At 39.3% G+C, this 4,882-nt stretch overlaps 1 long non-coding RNA gene across 1 annotated transcript; it reads left to right on the forward strand.

Annotated features, from left to right (window-relative positions):
• The first annotated feature begins 208 nt into the window (after positions 1-208).
• On the forward strand, positions 209-2,877 carry LOC149136041 (uncharacterized). The gene is made up of 2 exons (XR_016241493.1): positions 209-268; positions 2,417-2,877. It is a non-coding gene; the product is annotated as an uncharacterized LOC149136041 (long non-coding RNA).
• The last annotated feature ends 2,005 nt before the right edge of the window (positions 2,878-4,882 follow it).

Here is a 4,882-nt window from a genome sequence, read left to right on the forward strand (position 1 = left end):
TTTAAATTAAACATTTTTAATCAACGCTGTTTCTTAATGATAGAAGAGAAAGAAAGATGGACACTATGAGAGTGAGAAGTGACAGAGAAATAGACAGAGGAAAGATGGAGACGGGAGTGGTGGATGGGAGAGGCTGAAGGGTCACATTGCGCTGACACAACAATTTTTCCTGTATATAAGTCAGAAGCTTTGCAGTCTAACCATCACATCTGTCCTCAAGACACCAACACAGAGAACTCTCCCAGATTTTAGTTTCTGTATATTACAGGTAAATTTTCTACTGTATCCTTCTTCACCTCTCTTCTTTTCTTACTTGATATTTATTTTCTGAAATTCGTGTTTAGGGAGATACAAGTATTCACTTATATTCCCAACGGCTTGCGGTAAATGCAAGGCGGTTGCAACTTTTTTTTACTTCGTCATAGATAAAATGAGACTCACTAAGTTTCTGTATGTCATCTATAATTGTTTCTTAATATATATTGTGAAGGAGGTGTCAGCAAAACCCAATAATTAATTTCTGTATAGGAATGGATCCACTATTAGAAACGATAATTTTCTTTTAAAATAGAGAATAGATGACATTCATATCCAAATGAACACATTGAAATGGTTACCTAATGCTTTCTGCAAGCTCATCAGAAGTTGTAAACTCAATACTGTCGTCTAATTTAACATTCTACGTCTTTCTTTCCAACAGCAATGAGATTTTTCATATCATATACCTATCTATCAGCTAGAGTGGGGAAGAGATGTATGTCAAGTGGAGGCGTTCTTCTGAAGGATGGTGAAACAAAAGGTCAGAGCCGTCTTCCAGAAACTCGTCGGCACAGTGTCCCTCCAAAATTCCTATACCAGTTTATTTAATGAGCATTAGATTTCTTTCATGAATCCGACAGAGATTATATAATCAGCTTGACATGACTGTGTGTGTGGGGTTAAAAGCGAAGCTTTGCGCGTTTAATTGGCAAATCCAGTTGGGTTTCAACCTATCAAGATATCGAAAAGAAGTCGATATAATGATTGGTTGCATATTATTGTTTACTCACAGGCATCACTGTTACAAGCAGAGTTAATTTCCAAAGGCAAAGGTTTTCCAACCGTGAGCATTCCATTGTTTTCCTTTGGTACAATATGTCTTTATTTTCCAAAATGGCATGTTGTGACAAGGGGGAGATCTTGGCCACTATTTCTAACACGTCAAGCATCTACATAGTGGCTTTCATGTTGTTTCGTGAAATTCTATGCAGTGTGCAAAGTGAATAGATCTTAAATAAGGATAACAACGTTATGTCAGAAGGTAAACTGGCAGCAAGTTGGTGGTGGCGATGTTTAGTCTTAAGTCGGCCATGATTCAACAAACTTATGATCAAAGCTGTTCCAGCGACCATCATTCAGTCTTTCTTCCAGTATAAGTACTTTTGCTTTTTTCTAGTTTCTTTTATTTGGAAAATCTGTCTGGCGTTTTCTTTTTAGTATTTTTTTCATTTAATACATAATACCGTTCTTTTAGTTGTTTCAGTCATTTAACTGCGGCCATGCTAGAGCATCGCCTTTAGTCGAACAAATCGACCCCAGGACTCATTCTTTGTAAGCCTAGTACTTACTCTATCGGTCTCTTTTGCTGAACCGCTAAGTTACGGAGACGTAAACACACCAACATCAGTTGTCAAGCGATGGTGGGGTGTGTGACAAGCACAGACACATACATATATATGTATATGTGTGTATATACACACACACACACACACATATATATATATATATATATATATATATATATATATACGACGGGCTTCTTTCAGTATCCCTCTACCAAATCCACTCACAACCCAGAACCATGTGGTTGGGAAGCAAGCTTCATACCACACAGCCACTCATGTGCCTGATGGCAGCACACAAGAAAGGATCTGCATTTCTCTTCGTGATGTTGAGATGCTTTGACGTAGCCAAGTTGCGTCATAGTATCTCAATTATGCCCTCTTGAATCATATTAACGTTCTCTGACAGAATCGTTAGTATGCCGGACAAAATGCTGAACAGCATTTCGTTCGTCTTCGTGTTTTAAGTTTAAATGCCAACGAGGTCGACTTAGCCTTTCATCCTTTCGAGATCGATAAATTAGGTACCAGTTGAGCACTGGGGTTGATATAATCGACTAGCCTCCGACCCACAAAATTTCAGACCTTGTGCCTATAGTAGAAAGAATTATATTAATTCTCTCTCTCACTCACTCACTCAAAACTCCCCCCTCTCTCTCTCACTCACTCACTCAAAACTCCCCCCCTCTCTCTCTCACTCACTCATTCAAAACTCCCCCCCTCTCTCTCTCACTCACTCACTCAAAACTCCCCCCCCTCTCTCTCTCTCTCTTACTTCCATTTTTTTATATTATTTCTTTTTTTTTTTCTTGCAGACTCCAACAAGTCAACATGATGAAACTCGCTGTTTTCCTCTTTGCTGTGATTGCTGTAGCAATGGCTGCCGAATCGTTGGTTCGTGAACGCCGAAGTGTCGGTTATGGCGGTTATGGACATGGCGGCGGATCTGGTGGTGGATATGGCGGCTATGGACACGGCGGATTTGGAGGCTACGGTGGTTATGGACATGGAGGCTACGGAGGTTATGGACACGGTGGTGGCTATGGTGGTTATGGACATGGTGGCTATGGGCACGGTGGCTATGGCGGCTATGGGCACGGTGGCTACGGACATTAAAAACATTCTTGTCTTTTAATTGTGCATCGGATTTTTCAGAAAGCAGTGCCACATGAGATTTGGAATTAAGTTGTTTTTGTTTGGGTTTGTTTTCGTTTTTTTTTTTTTGTTTTTTTTTACAATATAAAATTCTTTAAATAAACGTTATTATACATGAAAATATCTCGTCTTTTTATTTTTTGCGTTTATTATCTACGTTTTTTCTTTTTCCATTTCAAAAATTTGCCGTTTTTTTCCGTTAATGAATTTCTTTTATCAAAAACACAAATTTGTTCAAATGACAATAAAAGATATATTTCTTCATAACACTGGAATTTTGCCTGCTGTATTGATGTGAAGTCATTCACCAACACGCGCCAACCTACGGCCAGCAAACACACTATCTTTTCTCTCTACTTTTTCTGTTGTTTCCGCAAGGAGCGCTACTTCCCAAAGTTAGCCAATTGCATGCCACCTCCATCCAGTTCTCTTCTTTTCATCACCCATAATGTGTTACCCTACCTAGGCAGCGCACTAACCCCTGTATCCAATCCCTGCTTCCTGGAATGTCATGCAACTGGAATTTACTACCCACGCATGTATTATTTCTACCTGCTGTTATTGACTTTGAAATCAATCATATCGGTCATATCAGTCTAGGAGGGAATTTGAAAATCATGGGCACAGTTCCTTCCGCTTGACTAAACTTTTCTTTTAGATTTTTTTTTTTTTAAGGGTATAAATTAAAGATATTTCCATCTAACAATGAAATTTTGCTCGCTTGACAATGAGCTAGATTTTCATATTTCCGGGGTTTTTTTCTTATTTTATACACTCATGCATAAATATTTTCTTCCTTCTCCAGCGAAGGAAGCCTTGCTATTGTTGTTTGTGCTGGTAGTGTTAGTGTTCTACGTTCTGTTGGTGTTATTGCTCGCGTCGCTGCTGTCGTAGTATTTGTTGTCGTTGTTACTTTTGTAGTGACGCCTTAATAGCAGACGACATTTCCGGACAGTTTATCCACGCATGCGCAGGGACTAGTTCCGGAAGAAATACAGGAAGAGTCTCATGCGCATGCGTAGTCATCGACATCCAAGCTTTCGAGCTTCTTTTCATTCTCTTTCACCCTGGCCGACGAAGAGCCTAGACGTCGTAGCAGCCTCTCTCCATCATTCCAACTCTGGAGCTACACAAATAACCACGCAACATCATTGACGGCGTCTCAGTAACCAAAGGGCGAAGTGCTGCCGACTTCTATTGTAATAAATATTGTTGTGTTGATAGTTCAGAATCTGCGTTCCGTTGTTTCTTCAAGAAATTTAATGTACGGAAGCGGAGTACACCTAATGGTGTATAACCACTTTCGTCGACGTAATTACTCATCAGGCTGGTGGTGCTGCAATGAACTCTTCTCTCCTGCAGGTATTTCTGCAAGCTTCTTTATCGAACATGACATTGATCTTGCTACAACTAGTATTATTTTTGTTGTTGTTTTTAGTCTTGTTACTGCTACTGACACTGCTACTACTTTTTCTTAATTACTACTACATCTGTAGTATTGCATGGTGGGAGGTGACTGCGAACCACAGTTTTATCTGCAAAATCTCTTCTAACTTTTTTTTGCTGGCCGTCCAGTGAAGACAAACTCATGATGAAAAGTTTTACTATGCTTCAAAAATGTTCTTTCTGTCAAAAATTTACCCACTACGGCAAATAACAAAAACGGTTCATCAGTCCCTTGTGGTTCTAGTCAACCCCCAAAACAGTGTAGAAAACAACCCCGTAAAAATTTTAGGGGGGGAAGGGTTTAGTCGATTATATCACCCTCAGTACAGGACTGGGACTTCATTTTATCGACCCTGAAAATATGTAAAGTAAATCGATCAGCATAATTTGAACTCAAAATGTAAAGAGACGAAACAAACACTGCTTAGCATTTTGTCAGGTGCTCTAACAACTTTGCCAGCTCACCACATTATTATTATTATTATTATTATTATTATTATTGAGTGAGAGAGCAGTGCATGCAATCAAAGTGACACTGGGGTAAAATATACAAAGCCCATTATACCCATCATGACTACCCGTCTGATAAAAGTACACCAGGCACATGCATCACAACCATATATGCGCGACATGGTGATCTCATATAAAGATAAACAGCGCATGAGTTGAGTAGCTTATCC

The sequence above is a fragment of the Octopus bimaculoides genome, chromosome 4, assembly GCF_046866305.1.
Source record: "Octopus bimaculoides isolate indiv1 chromosome 4, ASM4686630v1, whole genome shotgun sequence".
NCBI classification, from domain to species: Eukaryota; Metazoa; Mollusca; class Cephalopoda; order Octopoda; family Octopodidae; genus Octopus; species Octopus bimaculoides.